A 17,663-nucleotide genomic window follows, 5' to 3' on the forward strand; every position below is an offset into this window, starting at 1 on the left:
CCAATAGAGTATGAAATAATGTACAGATGCTGAACATTTAATGGTAATACATTGAGATACTGTCGTACCTGGCACATGAAATTATATATCTTCAGGTTAGACGTTGTCATATAATTGCAGCAAGTTGTATTAACCTTTTTCTTCTTTTAAACTGCTTGAACTATTAAATCTATTTGGGATGGTTGCAACATATGAATGGAAGAAAGCTAAAATAATTTAAAAAGCAAACTCGGGTTCTTTTGTATACAATAGAAAATAGCACTTAAGTCTGTAATTCAATCTCAGGGTTCTGATGCCCATCATTACTTAAGATTTATTTCACGGTTTATGGTGTCAGAAAAGCCCTTTGATTGAACTACAATCATACAGTTTCCTGCTAGTTAACTATTTCCTTATCATTTCCAGCTACTGCTTGTCTCTTTACTTGGCAGGAAACATATTTGAGATAATCGTATAGCTATAAACAGCATAAATAATAAGTGCCTCAAATTAATTCCCATTTTAATATAGAAAGAGGCAGTATTACAGAAGGAAAGACATTTATTCTTGTAATATTGCTTCTTTTTATATTTGGAGTGGCATCATATGAGTATTTAAATTTACTATGTTACAAAATTCTAGTAACATCTTCATGATGAGTTGGCATGATACTGGTTTATCATGATAACAGTGTTTCATGATCACTCCAGTTGAAGAAAACAAATGAAACAATTACAGGTATCATAGAATTGACATCTTAGCGTATTTACCTTTCTGCCAAGTGAATTACAATTGACAAGAACAGTCATGTTGAGTTAATGTGCTGCACATATTTCTGTTATTATTTTACACTGCTGTATGTGCTGATCTGTTTGAGATAGCAAGTCATCATGCATGTTTGGTAATAGATTATTGGGGTTAAATTGCAATTCAAACTATAATTTTAAGTGTTCTAATCTTTATATTTAGATACCTGTATTCAGTTATTATGATGGAAATATTGCCCAAGTCTCTAGATGTTCAGTTCTACATACGGCAGGGCTTTTTTAAAATGTCCACATTTGATGATAATTTTTGCTCCTGTTGGTGACTATAAGACCAAGCATTATTCAGTTACTATTTCATGTACAGTTACATGTCTCCTGGTTCAGAATTATAACTGAAGTAGACTGCAGAAGGTTCAGGGATTCTGCTAAATTCAGGTTCCATTACTTTTGATATTAAAAACATACGCTTAACAATAATATCAGAGACTGTCAAAGAATTGAATTATTTGATGCAGAATTGTGCAATTTCACTTTTTAAAGTTTTATATTTGTAGTAGTGGTATTGCTGACTACAAACCATTTTGACTGGTTTCCTAGTAATTTGAGTCATAACTCTTTGCTGAAGGCATAGGATCATTGCTCAGGAGTGCTTTTCAAGCAGTACGATTTTGTAAATAACTTGGTTATTGTTTACAGTTCAGAATTACAATGTTTATGAAGAAATTAATTTATATTAACATACTTTAATAATTATATTTTATTTCTGTGGCAGAGAACTGCAGAGAACAGTCATTATGAGGGTAGTTTCTAAATGCTCAATCTTGCACATTAAAATTAAAATTTCTCAGAAGGAATTCAGCTGGAAACACAACATTTTTAAAATTGCTTGTTTTGCTTCTGAATTTCAAAATTATGTCAGTTACTTGAGCAGGCGGTGTTTTAAGTGGTTTATATGCAGAGTTATCAAACTTGTGAATAGAGATTCATCATATTCTAGTATTAGATTCAGTGAAGACTATTCTGTTTATTGCTAATAAATGTACAGAACAGTAATGTATGGTGAAATTATTATTTTTGGTAGCACCACAGAAATTAAGACCATTTTATTTGCCACCCACATAGCAATGCACACATTTTTAGCAAAACCCAGCTAAGGAAGGGGAAAACTTGCTGGTAAAGTATCCAAAATGGCCTGGGTTGCCATTGCTAGAGTTTCGTTTATTACAATTTTTTTGAATTTCAGGTACATATTTCACAGGACATACTGGAAACTATATAGAAAGTATTACAGTGCAAATTCTGCTTGATATCTTAGGTGTGGATTTGATAGAACTAGCAATCTTGGTTCATCACACATTTCCGCACACTCTTATTGTTATTGTCAAATTTGTTTGCAATTTGTCTTGATCAACGTACCCATTAATTGTCTTGGGTGGATGACCTCAAATGGCAGCATAGAGACTGAAATATTGTTTGTCAGAGAGAGATTATGCAAGTCTTATAAGATATTTGTAGAAGTATGCCCCAGTGGAAAATTGGGTGAATAATCAGCCTTCAAATTAGGCAATTGGTTTTTGATTGTCATATTTTCACCCAGATTGAGTGAGAAGGGTGGGATATCAGGTCGACCTGCTTCCTGGTTTTCTCTTCATTGGTTTTCCCAGTGAGTGAAAATGCAAGGAATGTTATTGGGAGTTGTATTAGAAATGATAGTTTATGCTATTGTCGGACAATACTTAATGCATTCCTTTCCTATTTTAACAAAGGAGTTAACGCATTGAAAATCAAAAGAATGTCAAAGAACTATGTTAATCATTTAGCAGCTAACATCACAAACTGTAATTTGTAGGCTCGTATGATATATATTGTAAGTGAGTCACAGTCAACCTATTCATAGTAATATTATTTTTATCAGGAATATTTTTGTAATCAAATATTTAATTTTTTGTAGCTTGCTTTAATTTAACTAGTGAATCAGAATTGGAACTATTTTGAATCAGCTAGAATATTAATATTCACCATTATGTAAATGTAAGCTGCTGTGCCACCAGTTTCCAAACAGGTGGGATTTCATCTTGAAAACCTCCGAAGCAGTTCTTAACTATTAAGTTCGTGAGGCTGAGACTTGTTCAAGTAGACCTTTGTTCAGCAACAAGGTACCTTCTTAGAATAAATTTACAGCAAAGGGGAAAATAATTACTGTCAATTGGTGTGCAGAAGTTCCACACAGCAGGATGTAAGTACACATCAGTTTGGCACATTGTTGCCTTTCTTACTGAACTGAGGGAGTCAGTACAAGACCTTTTTCAATACACTGAAAGTAAAACTGAACATTTCTTTCATTTTTTTCACACCTTATGTTCAGCTATGCAGCTAAAAAATCATTCTAATTGGCGAGTTCATTCTATGTGGAAATGAGACAACCTTGTCTCTGAATTGCTAGAAGACTTACAAACATACAAATTAGGAGCAGGAGTAGGCCACTTGGCCCCTCGAGCCTGCTCTGCCATTCTATAAGTTCATGGCTGAACTGATTTCTCCACATTATCACCTACCCCCGATAACCTTTCCCACCCTTGCTAATCAAGAATCTATCTACCTCTGCCTTAAACATATTCAAAGACTCTGCTTCCACTGCCTTTTGAGGAACAGAGTTCCAAAGACTCATGACCCTCTGAGAGAAAGAATTTCTCCTCATCTCTGTCTTAAATGGGCGACCCCTTATTTTTAAATAGTGACCTCTAGTTCTAGATTCTTCCACAAGGGGAAACATCCTTTCCACATCCACCCTGTCAAGACCCCTCAGGATCTTATATGTTTCAATCAAGTCGCCTCTTACTCTTCTAAATTCCAGCGGATACAAGCCTAGCCTGTTCAACCTTTCCTCATAATATAGCCCGCCCATTCCAGGTATCAGTCTAGTAAACCTTCTTTGAACTGCTTCCAACGCATTTACATCCTTCCTTAAATAAGGAGACCAATATTGTACATAGTACTCCAATGCCCTATATAGCTGAAGCATAACCTCCCTACTTTTGTGTTCAGGTCCCCTCGAGATAAACAATAACATTCTATTAGCAATGGCTTGACCTTTACTTTAAGGGGACTAAGGGAATAGTAGAAAAGTACCGCTGCCTTCTCTCACATCAGTCTTGAAAATGTGAAAACTATATTTGTGGAATTTCTAGACCATGTATGCAGTCCAATTTATAAAGTAAAATTCTTGTTTTTGCCTGGTGATTTCCTGTCCACTGTCATCTAGTTTAGTCTTGATGTTTCCTTAAAAAGAAATACTAAGCCCATGTATGCGAAAGGTGAAAGTCAAAAGGAAACATGAAATAAAGGTATGTTTCGTCCCACCCCTGGGCGCATCTCTTCTGCACTTTCTGAATCATTATTTTCTATGTTTGGTAGTTTTGTACTCAAAGGGTTAATGTGCCGCAAATGTTGAGAATTTTTTAAGTGCCACAAACTCCATGATTCATGATTACCATTAAAAATGGAGTTTGTTAAATTTGATAATTAGTACTGTAGTTCATGAGCTTTATTCCAGAGTAGCTGTTAGTTAAATTATTAAGCGCCTTCAGCAGGAGCTATGGATTAGATCTGTTGGCATGATAGTTCTGCCTAATTGCTTCAATTGTTGCACTGACAGAATTTATATGCCAGTTCTCTTAAATAAAACATTTTTGTAAGAGTGTTTATAAAGACATGCAAGTAAGTAAGTGTAGCTTGACATAAAATCAGATTAAACAACGCCCTTTAATGAGGTAGGATTTCTTCTGGCTGATCCCTATAAAACTATACCGCTGGAATTTTATATCATGGCATAGTGGTTGTTACAATTTCATCTTTTATTTTTTAAAAGAAAAATTTGCACACTTGTTTGCATATTGGTGCAGTTCTATATATTTATTCCAGCACAACATTTATGGGATATAATTGTGCTAATGAGTTTGTTTTGGCTGAGTGTACATGATGGTCCAATGCTTCAGGATAAGGATGGCCATGAGATGTATAGTTGAATACAGGTATTTTATACAATCGTTTTCCATTTTCCCTCGTGGCAGATTCACAGGAACTCCTGTAAGTGAACCTTGTGCCCTATGATGCAGACTGATCTGGCAGATTTCAAGAAATAACAACAGCTTGGATTTATATAGCACCTTTGGTGTAGAAAAACATTCCAAGACAATTCACAGAAAAGTAATCAAACAAAAATGGACGTTAACCAGGGATGGAGATATTATGAGGGATGACTAAAAACTAGGTTAAAAACGTGCATTTTAAGGAAGGTCTTAAGGAAGTTGGTGGAGAGGCGGAAAGATTTAGGAAGGGAATTCCAGAACTTAGGGCCTGGACAGCTGATGGCACAGCTGCCAATGGTGGGGAGAAGGAAGTGGGGAAGGAAACAAGAAGCCAGAGCTGGAGGATCATAAATTCTCAGACGGATGTAGAGCTAGAAACGGTCATTGAGACAGGACATGGTGAGGCCAAGGAGGGATTTGAACACGAGGATGAGAATTTTCAATTTACAATGTTATAGGACTGGGAACCAAAACTTTTGTATGGCGAGTGAAAAGGTAAAGTCACTATGCAATATCAATCCCTCCTTCTCCTCCTTCATCTGCTCTAAAATTTTTAATTTTCTACCCTTTGTGCACTTTTAGAAAAGTACAAAAGAGGGAATTTTTTTTGATTATGTCGTTAAAGCCGCAGATAAGTGCATAATTGTGTTACAGCCACTACGGGCAAAATGTCAATTTCTCAGGGTTTTTTGTAGTTCGCTGATTTAATATATTAAGATTTAAGGTATGTGAGCTCCAAGTAAATGTTTAGCTTTGTATTGGGTTAGAGGTGCAGTGGGCAATTGCATTTGCAGTTGGTACTGGGCAGAGTCACTTGCTGCCCAGTTTCACAGTTGCTGCTTGCCTTGACACCTGCTGGTGGTCATATCAATACCTCTCAGCTGAAAATAACTTTGCAATATGTATTTTTGGAGAGAGCTTTTCTGTAATAACTTAGGCTTGGGTGTGAGTAGAACGTGAGAGGAAAACATATTTTTCTGCAACCTCTGTTGATAGAATTTCGATTAAGTGGGTGGTCAAGCTTGAAGAAGCAAGGTTACATTTATTGCTTTAATCCTTTTGAGCCTTGATAACAGCTCTTACTGATTTTAAGACTGATTCTGTGAAATTGTTCACTGTCTTAGCCCACATGGCTGAGTTTGTTCCTGTTGACTTCTAGCTCATCCCAGTATACTGCAGTCTTATTTTGTCCATGCTAAGACAAGTTGATGCAGTGATTTGGATCATCAACACCTTGTGCCACAGAAGTGGGTGAGACAGATTTGATTTACTCTGTTGCTGAGTATCACTTGACTAAGCACCTTCCTAAAGGGAAACAAAGAATCAGAAGTGGCGCTTTTGGGCTGTTGGAATTTACCTCCTAATTTCCTAACCTCTTAATAGCTCCTAATCTTTCGGCCTGAAATGGAAGGAACAATAATCAATTTAGAGGTGTAGTCACCTGTGCATGCGAGTTCAGGCTTCTGCTAAATTGGTCTAACAACAAATGGATGTTCAACATGTTCACTGTACTTCCCATTGTCTGCAATTTTAACTGAGACCTTAACCCTTTTAAAATAAATGCTATTAATTTTAATTTCAAACCCCAGCGTCTGCAAAGAATGTTATAAAGATCACATCCAGGAGTTTCCGCATTGGGTACAATCAGTGATCAGACTCAAATTGCGCTATTCTTGCAAAGTGAATTATTTGCTCAAGTTTTCATTGAAACTTACTTTCATATCACCAAACATGAAATCTTACACCTATTACTGTAATTGGGCAGCATTTTAGAATGTGATTTTTCAAAATATTTTGTTTTAAAACACATTCCTTGATATATTTAAGGGTGGCAATCTGCAGTTTTATTAATAAAGCTGAAAATGGGTTGAGTGCAAAAACTAAGCATTTTTAATTAGAGTGTCTAGTCCACCACTTGTGAGTAAGCTGATTTAAATAAATGGCTTTAAAACATTGTGCAAAAACATTTGCTAGTCACGTTGATATACAGCAGTCAGTTTGTTCGTAAATTTAAAAAAAAATTAAAAGCTTTCATCAGGTGCTTATTAGTGCCCTTGTACCTAAAAAAAAACCTCTTAATTTTAAGAGCCTTCTTCAAGGCCAACAAATGGTACAATTAGTGGAAACTCACAACGGTGATCAGTTTGATCTGGAAGGTGTGGCCAATTTTGTGGGTTGGGGGCAAGTTTCTAGCCTGATGTTTTTTAAACTACTGCAGAAGATCTCAGAAACTCATTTTGGGATAAATGCAATTTGCGCTTGAAATTCCTCAATCTTTTGCATTGGTTTGGGTGATTTTCAGGAATTACCCTGGAAATACTGATGCAATCTAGCAAAAACTCCTGACTCACTATGCTAAAGTATATTAATATACAAAACCAAAGACCATTTCCTCCATATCATATCCTTTCAAAAGAAAGCAAACTGCTTCTTTATTCATCCCTTTCCTTTCCTTCCTTCTCCTCCCATTTTCAGTAATTTTCTCCTCCTCCATGTGAGTTTAGCTGGAAACCTGCTGTTATCTCTCTGCCACTGGTGCTCTGAGCGAGCTGCTCAAGAGAAGAGCCAGGGTGTTTTCCTAATGTCATAGCCAATATTTTAACTTTAACCACGCTACCAAAAATAACGGATTAACTGGTCAGTTATCTCACTGGTTATGTAAATTGGATGCCACGCTTGCTTGCAAACCAAGAATGACTGCAATTCAGAAGTAATTCTGCAGAGTGCTTTTGAGTCATTTTGAGAGTATGAATGTTCCACATAAATGCAAGTTCTTTCTCTTCTTCTTAAACTTTCCATCATTGAGTTAAACTATTGAATCTATTCCCAAGTAACTTCTCATTGTACAACATACATATATAGCAGTTAGTTTATTGCTCTACGTAACAGTGGACATAAGTGACTTACCTGCACAAGGAGAAGACATGAAAGTCAGAAAGTACTCTGCATGGTGAGGAAAAGGCTACCCATTCATCAATGGTAACAACCTGTGATGAAACCTGAGGGTAGCACCCAGCTATGTTCTCAGGATGAAGGCTGGAGGTGTATGACACTCAGCCTAAGCAGTTGTACAGGCAATTTTGCGCAGATACCAAGCCACAAAATACATACAACCATGATTAACATTAGGGGCTAGAGGTGCCAGGTACATAAGTGGCTTGTATCATGATCAGGTATCCACACAACCCCTTGTTTCCTGGGATCTGGGAGGATCAGGCAGCCATAGTGACATGACTAGATTCGTATTCAAAAGCAACCTGTGAGCATCTTCCCTTGAGGACAGAAAGGTGTCACAATTAGGGATTGTTGATTAACCTAGAGGGACTTCTCATTTAAGCTGTATGTAATGTGAATTCAAACTCAGGTTTTTAAGAGTTAGTTCTCAAAGCTCCAATAACCTTTCTATCACAAAAACAGAAAATACGCAGCACTTCAAGCTACAAGAGAACAGACAAGCTGACATTTCAGGTGCGCACCCTTCATCAGAACCAAGAGATATTACAGATGAATAGCATTTCAAAGGAACAGAAAAAATTGAAAAGGGGAAGGAAAAATACACAGACAAACCAAGATACACATGTAAAAACAGTAGGATTATCAGTAAATTCCATAAGTGAAAAGCAGCAGATGGTTAAATAATAGAAGTGATATTAACATGAGACAATAGGAAGATAATGAGAGAAATCAAAGTAATTAGACATTTGTGAAAAATAGAGAATTTATGAATGGGTCAAAAGGTCAGGGAGGACTGTGGCAGGTCGAAATGGAAGCAGGAAAACTGGCAAAGCAGAGAAAACTCCACCAAGCCAGTGGCCCAGAATAGAGACACAGGGGCCACTAGATCCCTTTTACGGGGAAAAGGGATGGCCTTTCCCCCAGAGAGTGCAGTGAACACCTGAATGGTGGTGAATGATATTGGAGGGCAGTGTGTGCCTGTACCTGGAGTGCGACCTAGTTTCGGGACTGGTGACCGTAGGGATTGCCCCTAGTTTGCCTGTGGATGGGGTTGACATGCTTCGAGGGAATGATCTGGCAAGGGTGAATGTGGTATCCCCCCGAGTATTGAAAGAAAGACCGCAAGAGGTCAGAGAGATGGGCAGTGGCAGGAGACAAACCCCTGCAGTTTCCCTGAATGTGTAGTGGATCAGGCCATGATCAAACCAGGTCCTCCAGAGGAGACTGCATTGGCACTGCAGGCAGATGAACAGATCTGTCTGTCTGTCTGAGACTTTCTTTGGAAAGTTAGGAGACCCCAGGAATGAATTAAATGGATTTTTTTATAGCTGAGGCTCAGCGAGCCGACCCAGTATTGTGAGAGTTAGCACAGGCTGCCCAATCTGAAATTGAAGCAGAGGGAGTCCCTGATTGCTACTATTTAAAGAACGAGGTACTGATGAGGAAATGGAGTTCTCCTCACAGACCTGAGAGCAAGGAGTGGACGGTAGTTCACCAGTTAGTGGTGCTGCAGAGGTACCAGAGAGAAATATTAAGAAGGGCCTGCAAGACTACAGTGGCTGTACATGCCGGTATATGAAAGACTTAAGCCACATAAAACAGCAGTTTGATTGGCCAAAACTCCACAAAGATGTGGTGGAGTACTGCAGAAGTTGCCACATGTGCCAGGTTTAGGGGAAATCCCAACCTACAGTGAAACCTGCACCCCTAAGTCCTGTACCAGTGTTAGGAGGTCCATCCAGCAGAGGGCTGATGAACTATAAGGGCCCCCCACTGAGAGCAAAAGGAGACAGACAGGCACAAGGCAAAAATTTAGAAAGGGAACACCTACTGTCCAGTCAGCCAACCCTGAAATATTTGAAAAGTTAGTCCCCACATCCTCCTATGTAAATACAGACACTAGAAGTACCCCACCAGAGTTGCTAACAGCATTTACAGGAACCTGCAGAGACAAAGAAAGACCTCTAGGGGGCAGAGAAACCGTGAGGGTGATGCCTCACCTAGTCGAAGTGCCACAGGAGAGTGCAGTAGAGTCTGCACAAATACCTGCAGGCAGGAGTGTCCCAGAGGACAAAGGGGAGATTAGCAAAGAATCCTCCCCCGCAGTCAGAAAAAAGGGAACCACGCATCCCCTGAAGTCAAAAGCCTTTGCATGACTCAGCAAAGAATTGACGGAGAGTTCAGGATAGACCTGCCCACTGCTGACTCTTTTGAAAAAAAATTCCAACTCTGGGCTAATTAAACCTAACCATCTCAAAGACCCTGGAAGCCATGGAAATGGGCAAACTGAAGAAAAAACACATTTATTGGGATGCCAAAAAGGGGCAATTAAAGCAGCACTGCCACTAAGAAAAGACAGGCTGTAATAAGTTTTAGGATTTATGAATGAATGGGAATGAATGAGAGAAATGCATGTTTTTTTCAGTATCTTATCTTTTCTTTCGACCCTTTTAATGAAATGCACTTTTCCCAAATTGCACTTCATTTCGCTGGGTGTGGAAGTGTCATGCTAGACGCCCACATGCAAAAATGAGGCATATCAATTTTGTCATATGAACATTGATTTTAAACGGTTGCTGAAGTGAAGAAAAGACTTGTTCAAAAAACCACCAGGACCCTGGCTGGAAAGACATTTGGATATTAACAGACAGTGCTTGTGGAGTCAAAGGGGTTACTTCCAATTTATTCAATTTAACCCAGAATGGACTTTGAGCACCAGGTATTGTGTGTAAGAAGAGACATTCCAGGGCCGGCTAAGACCAGAGAATCCACAAACAGACGTGGTCAGACCAGCGGGTCATGTGACTAGTCTGCTTGGCAACCTGTTTTGTTCTGAATTGTACAAACAGTTTGAACCTAAACTGAGTGTTTGCTCCTGTACTGAAAAGACCTCCCCTGGCTGGCTCACCACAGCCTCTCTTGTCTGCTCCCATCTCTTTCTCATGGAACTCCAAATTCACTGAAGACACATGAACCCAAAGAGAGAAAAGTCTCCGACAGCGAACAAGGTTTAAGAAGAATACTGGGCCCCAATGAAAAGCAAGCTCTACCTACAATCAAGGACTCTACAATGAGCTCAAAGAACCGTAACAAAAACCTTCTTCAGAGATTGCCTCAAACTTTTCCACATTTTTTTCTGCTGTTGTCTGTCTCTACCTGCATGTGTGTATCGCGTATGTAAGCTAGCGTGGGCGCATCACGTATCCACAGGCATTAACCGAATTAAAGTTTAATAAATTTCAATCTTTTTTCTTTAAACCTAGCAAAACCTATTTGTGCTGGTTTCTTTGCCTTATAATTGGAAAGCGGTGAACAAGGATTCACCAAGGGGGAAGCTAAAAACGTGGTGTTTTAAAAATTAAACCCTGTTATGGTAAGACCAGGTGGAGGCTGAAAGGGATCCCTAGAACCCTTTCTCACCTGGTCGTGACAGTACCATGTACAAGACGCATTTCAGCAACTCATCAAGGCTTCTGCGACAGTACCATCCAAACCCGCGACATCTACCACCTAGAACAACAAGGGCAGAAAGCACATGAGAACAGCACCACCTCAAAGTCACACACCATTCTTACTTGTAACTATATTGCTGTTTCTTCACTGTCGCTGGGTCAAAATCCTGGAACTCCCTTCCTAACAGCACTGTGGGTGTACCTATACCACATGGACTACAGCAGTTCCAAAAGGCATCTCATCACCTTTTTAAGGGCAATTCGGGATGGGCAATAAATGCTAGCTTTGCCAGCAATGCCTACATCTCATGAACAAATAAAGATATCTTGCCCAGATGAGGTAAGATACCACCTTTGTCAGTTTTATTTGAGTTGTAAATGATGCTATTTCTGTGTGTATAAATATATATAGTTCAAAAGAATCACTCTTGCATCCTTGAATCTTGGATGACATGACCAGCATTTTTTGTTAACAAAGAAAATTGTGTTGCTGTGCATAGATAAGACCTGCTTTAGCCAGGTCTTATCAATGAGCAAATGCTTGAGGCATTGTGTTATCTGGTTAGTGCTGGGGGGAGGGAAGAATTGTTTCACTGGGTGCATATAGTGACCATTTGGTGCATTGCCAGTTGGCCTCTTCTCTTTTTTGAAGCCCAAGCATTTAATTGGTGGAGGATGGTGGTGGGTGTTGGGGGAGGAGGAGAAAAGAGTGAATTCTAAAATGGGCACAAATAAGGAGACACCATCGTCCCTATAATCTATCAATGTCATTATCATATGGGATTTGGCAATAAAGGAAGCATTGGATACAGTAACATTATACTGTAACAGTTATGATTTTACACCCAACCAATTTAAAACATTCATTACATATGCAAGAAACATTCCACAGTCTCAATAGCAGCATTACTCAAAACAGTCTTTCATGTTATACCCCTGCCATTGGCTCACAAGCTTACAGCTAACATATGGTGCCATTTTTCGAGATCCAGTTTAGGTGTTTACAATCCTCCCTTTGCAAAGAGCAGTCATAGCCTCCCCTGAACTCTGCCAGCATCTCTGTGCAAAGAAGGGTCATATCTTCCAAAAGCAGCTGGCATTACTTCAAATCCTGTGGGATATTGGGGTAGATTTTAACTGGGAGCAGGTTTCAGGCAGGTGGAGGTGGGGGGTGGAGGTGTGTGTGTGTGTTAAGTATAAAAACCTTTGATGGCATTAGATTGAGATAGGATACTGGAACTCAAAGGGATCATTTGCCAGCTGCCCACCTGAAACAGATGTAAAGAGGCAGCTAACTGGCTACTGCCAAGCAAAGATGAGAAGGCACTTATCAGTATACAGGTAAATTACATAGAGTTTTAGCAGGGACTCAACAGGGTCCTAGACTTTCCTTATGGGAGATGTAAGAGCACATCAGCTCCTCCTAGTTCCACAAAGATGTTAAAAACTCCCTTACCAGTTCTTCCCCGAGAGGTTTTACTGAGCAGTGGCCTATGCAGGTCACCCTGCACAGTCAGTGTTCAAAATGTCATTGGAGTCCAAATGCCATTATAGGACATTGATATTTATGTATTATTGAGGCACCCTCCTGGTTTAGGCAGGTATCTTGGTTGCCTATAAAGGGAGGCGAGTTAAAGCGGCGGCAACTGGAAATGGAGTGGAAAACAGGATAGGATTCCAGAGGCGATGTTAGCTGCACGGCTGCTCCATTCTCGCCGAAAGGGGTAGGTTAAAATTGCTCCCCATCTCACAGTTTTAGCGGCATTAATGCTTAGCTTCCAACTTTATTGCACTTCGGAGTCTTCAATAATGAAAATTTTGTGCCTAAATTACTCTAGCAATACCTTTCCGTTTACAGCTCCAGGGACCCGGTTCAATTCTGGGTACTGCCTGTGCAGAGTTTGCAAGTTCTCCCTGTGACCGCGTGGGTTTTCGCCGGGTGTTCTGGTTTCCTCCCACAGCCAAAGACTTGCAGGTGATAGGTAAATTGGCCATTGTAAATTGCCCCTAGTGTAGGTAGGTGGTAGTGAATATGGGATTACTGTGGGGTTGGTATAAATGGGTGGTTGTTGGTTGGCAGACACTCTGGGCCGAAGGGCCTGTTTCAGTGCTGTATCTCTAAATAAAATAAATAAATTATATCTCTCAAGAACGAGATTATGACATCATGCCACACAGCAATAATCAGGGGTGTCTAAAGTTATAGGAAAGAAAGCTTTTCAGTTTATAATCTAAAGTTGTTTAGAAAGCTCTCTTTTCCTTTCAGAGACAACATATGCAATGTTGGCGGGCTTCTAGTATTTATTGATGCACTGTTATCTGAGTTATGGGGTAAGTTATAGTTTACTGGTGACATTTTACATCAGTGGTAAGGTTTTCTCAGGTTAAGAATTAAGAATAAACAAACACTGATGGGTACTGTCAGGTGACTTTGTTAAGAAATTGAATATCGTCTTAGTAAAATATAAAACAGGACTTTGCCTTAGTAGTCTACATTTTCCTCCCACACTGGCCACTGATTGCCAGCCCTTCCAGGCTTTTCTGCTGGAAATGATTGTCGCTGTATAGGTTGGTCCAATGACATGGTAAGGATGGATTTGCTGGCATTGTCAATATGGTAGAGCTAGACGTATGTTCCTGGTATCCACTGTTACTATGGCATGGGAGGAAATTTAAAGTTTAACATGACACCACTGCCTGAGGCCTGCAACAGACATGTTCCACCCTTCCCCCTAATCCCCATAGGGAGGCTTCCTGAAACAAGGGGGGCGGTGGAATATCTCTGATGTCCATCAAGTATATTGCAATAAGGAAACTCCATGATATCTGCTGGAGTCAGATCAAAGCCATAGAGGTGAGCAGATCGCTCACCCCTGCACAATTCCAGTGGAACCACAGAAGAAAATAAGGGAAATATCTATTAGTTAATATAGATGCAGGATTTCTTGCTGAAAATTGTACTTGACAGTGGATTTAAAATATTAAAATAACACTGAGGTGGTACATAAGCTGTAGCATAATTGAAGGGTTAAGTTGGTATCCCAAACCAAAACAGCGATTGCAGTAAAATGATCAGAGGGCTTGGCTGACGTCAAGCTGTAAGTCTGAAGCTTAAAAGATTTGTGAATGGTATTTGAATCCCAAGATTGGGGGAAGATTAACTTTGTTAGCTGTAACAAAATTGGAAATGCATGAAAAAAAATGCCCTCAATTCATTATTTGTATTGAAATAGTAAATACCTTTCTTATTCTCACATTTAAAAGTTCAGTGCAAGTAGTGAACAAGAATTCAGCTCATTCTCTTGGCTGATATTTCAGAGCAGTATTGCCTTGTTGCACTTGGGCCCCATCTACCTGTTGAATGGATGTAAAAGATTAAATTATGCTATTTGAAGAAGAGCAGGGTGTTCTCCCCACCGATGTGCTGCCCAACATCCTTCTCTGAACCAAGATCACCAAAAAGAGCTTCTCATTTATCTCATTTGCTTTCTCGTTGCTATCTCATTGACTGGATATCAATAATGACTATCCTTCAAAAGTAATTCATTGGCTGTGACATTGTTTTGGGAAATCCTGAGGAAATGTAGTTTCTTTTTTTCTCTTCCCCTTCCCCTATTGTGTTACACTACTGAACTTACAGCAAGTAATTGATTATTGTATAACATGCATGAATATATCTATATATAAATACGTGTAGTTAGCTTGTACTCCTATTTAGCAGTAGTCCTATAACTATAGAGTTCACTACAGTCTTCAGAAGTTCATCATTACTGTCTTTTTCAAAATTATCCTCCAATTATGGAAGCTTACCAGCCAGGGGCTGAATTTTCTTTTCCCGGCACCACTCCCCGCAGCGGGCGAAACATGGCAGCCCACATGCACGGGCTGCGCACTGCCATGCCACCGTGATCCGGCGCACGGCAGCTAATTTAAATATGCAGGTGGGTCACACCCTCCACCCTCCCCCCACCCCCCCCCCCCCCCCCAGCAATCATGTGACGGCTGCGGGCCCTGCGACACCATGAATGGCGTCAGCTCCCTCTGCGCAGGTGTGAGCGCCATTTGTAAAGGGCTGCCAGTCCTGCACAGTTGAACCCTGTACCCCCCCCCCAATAGAATGAAAATAAATGGCCACCTCGTTCCAACCCCCTAGAACACTTACATTGAAGATTTGACCTCTTCCCCACCCCCCACAACTGCACAAAGTGCAGAGGTCACCCCTTCCCCTTCCCCACTACACTAAAAATCCCAAGATCCCCCCTTCCCCACCTTGGTCGCTCCAGCTTTCCCTGGACAGGAAAGTGAAGGCATGTAAGTGCCGCTCGTCGCACAGAAGATCCCGGTCAGACAGTAAGATTGTGGGGAATTGGAGGTAAATGTATTTATGAGGCTTATTTAAATATTTAAAGTCGGCTTCTGTTGCCAAGCGGTGTGGGGGCCTCCACAGAGCCTTGTCGCTGTCAGAAATACTGAGCCCAGTAATCCCGGCATTGGGCTCCAAGGTGGTTCGCTGCGATCTTCCGTCCCCCGCCATGGATCCCGACATCGGGAGCTCAACAAAAATCAGCCCCAGGACTGCATATCAGGAAATTGTGGGTACAATCTGCTAAAATTCCCTGCCCATTAAAATGCACACCAGTGATTGCCCAGTATTCTCTCACAGCAGGTTTAGCTGTCTGGTGGGTGTGCAATTTTGTAAAATTGACCTTTATATGTTTGCTCCTCATTTGACAGTTATTTCCAGGCGAGAATCATTTGGGCACCTGTTCCCAGTTTCTGTTATAGCTTCTGTGCCATTATATGACACCAGGAGGTTAATGAAACCTATCTGTACCTTTTCCTTTCCTTCAGAACAGATTTCCTCTTTATGAAATTTGTAACAATATCATAAACAGGGTACAATAACATGGTGGTTATGTTATTGTACCAGTAATCCAGAGACCCGGACTAATGATCTGGAGACATGAGTTTAAATCCCACCTCAGCAGCTGGAGTATTCAGTTTCAATTAATTTAATAAATCTGGGGTTAAAAAGCTAGCATCAGTAATGGTGACCCCGTGAAACTATCAGATTGTAGTAAAAACCCATCTGGTTCACCAATGTCTTTTAGGGGAGGAACTCCGCCATCCTTACCTGGTCTGGTCGATATGTGACTCCAGACCCACAGCAAAGTGGTTGACTTGTAACTGCCCTCTGAAATGGCCTAGATAGCCACTCAGTTGCATCTCAAAGACAATTAGGGATGGGCAATAAATATTAGCCTTGCCAGTGACGCCCACATCCTGTGAATGAATAAAATATTTGCAAGAGCCACTGACATGTAGTGTACAGAAGAAATGTTGCCCCAGTGTGAGGAGTCAATGGTTTGAGTCTCCAAGCAATCACACACCTCTAATGTGTTGAGCTACAATGTTACCCCCACTTTGTCTGTCTTTTGCAGATGGACAGGGTTACAGATTAATGTGTACAACAGCAATTCTGATAATTTGGCAGGAAGGGCCAGGATAATTAGCACTGTTGTGGTATTGGCAAATAAGAGATTAATTCTGGAGATTGTAATGGCTCAGATTTTGTGATTGTAATGACAGCAAACCTGTCAGCTTTTTCTGTCATTACTCCCGTGAAACTGACAGCGATGTCTGGTGCCTGCACATATGGGCTGGGATTTTACGTCGGGGGTGGAAGCCCCGCCCATCGGCGTTCAGCCCACCTCCGCCAGGCCTGGGAGCCACACAGATTTTACGTGGCCTAGGCCCTTGATTGGCCTCAGGCAGGACTTCTGCCCCTCTGAGGCAGGAATTTTCACCTCCAGGAGCTGCTGGCCAATCAGGGGGCTGGCAGCTCCTCAGTCCCAGTAGTGTCACCGGGAGTGGTGGTCACTGCTGTGAGTGCACCCAGCTTCAGGAGGATTGTTGATGCCGGTGCTGAAAAAGGTAAGTGGGGTTTTGGACCTTGCCGGTGTCAATTGGCCAGGTTCCAGCGAGGCAAGGGGGGATTTGGTTGTGGGGTGCGGGGAATTGTAGTGCAACGAGGGGCAACTTGAGCCGTGGGGCGTGCCCTCCATGGGGCGCAGGGTACCCAATCAGGGGGGCTCCACCATCCAGCAAGGAGGCTACCAGGTTTTACTGGGTGGCCTCCTGGGGGTACTGAGTGGTAGTGGGAGGAGGCCCTTAAGTGGCTGAAGGCCGTTTCGCGCAGCCGCTCGTAAAATTGCAGCAGGGGCAGGAAGGTGACGGGAACGGCAGCTCTCCCCGCCCCCCCCACTTAATTTTACGCTCCCCCCCTCCCCCAACCTCCAACCCACTCTGCGGGAGGCGTAAAATTCCAGCCATGCCGTTGAATTCCTCGCAGAGAGAAATCAATTAGAAATCAACGATTTGATGTCAGCATCCACTTTTTACGCAAATAGTCTTGACTAGTA

At 41.1% G+C, this 17,663-nt stretch overlaps 1 protein-coding gene across 2 annotated transcripts in view; it reads left to right on the plus strand.

Annotated features, from left to right (window-relative positions):
- The window catches only part of nr3c2 (nuclear receptor subfamily 3, group C, member 2), a 438,927-nt gene that overhangs the window by 4,874 nt on the left and 416,390 nt on the right, over nucleotides 1-17,663 (plus strand). The gene's annotated exons all lie outside the window — the stretch shown is intronic.

Source organism: Heterodontus francisci, chromosome 1 (assembly GCF_036365525.1).
Source record: "Heterodontus francisci isolate sHetFra1 chromosome 1, sHetFra1.hap1, whole genome shotgun sequence".
NCBI classification, from domain to species: Eukaryota; Metazoa; Chordata; class Chondrichthyes; order Heterodontiformes; family Heterodontidae; genus Heterodontus; species Heterodontus francisci.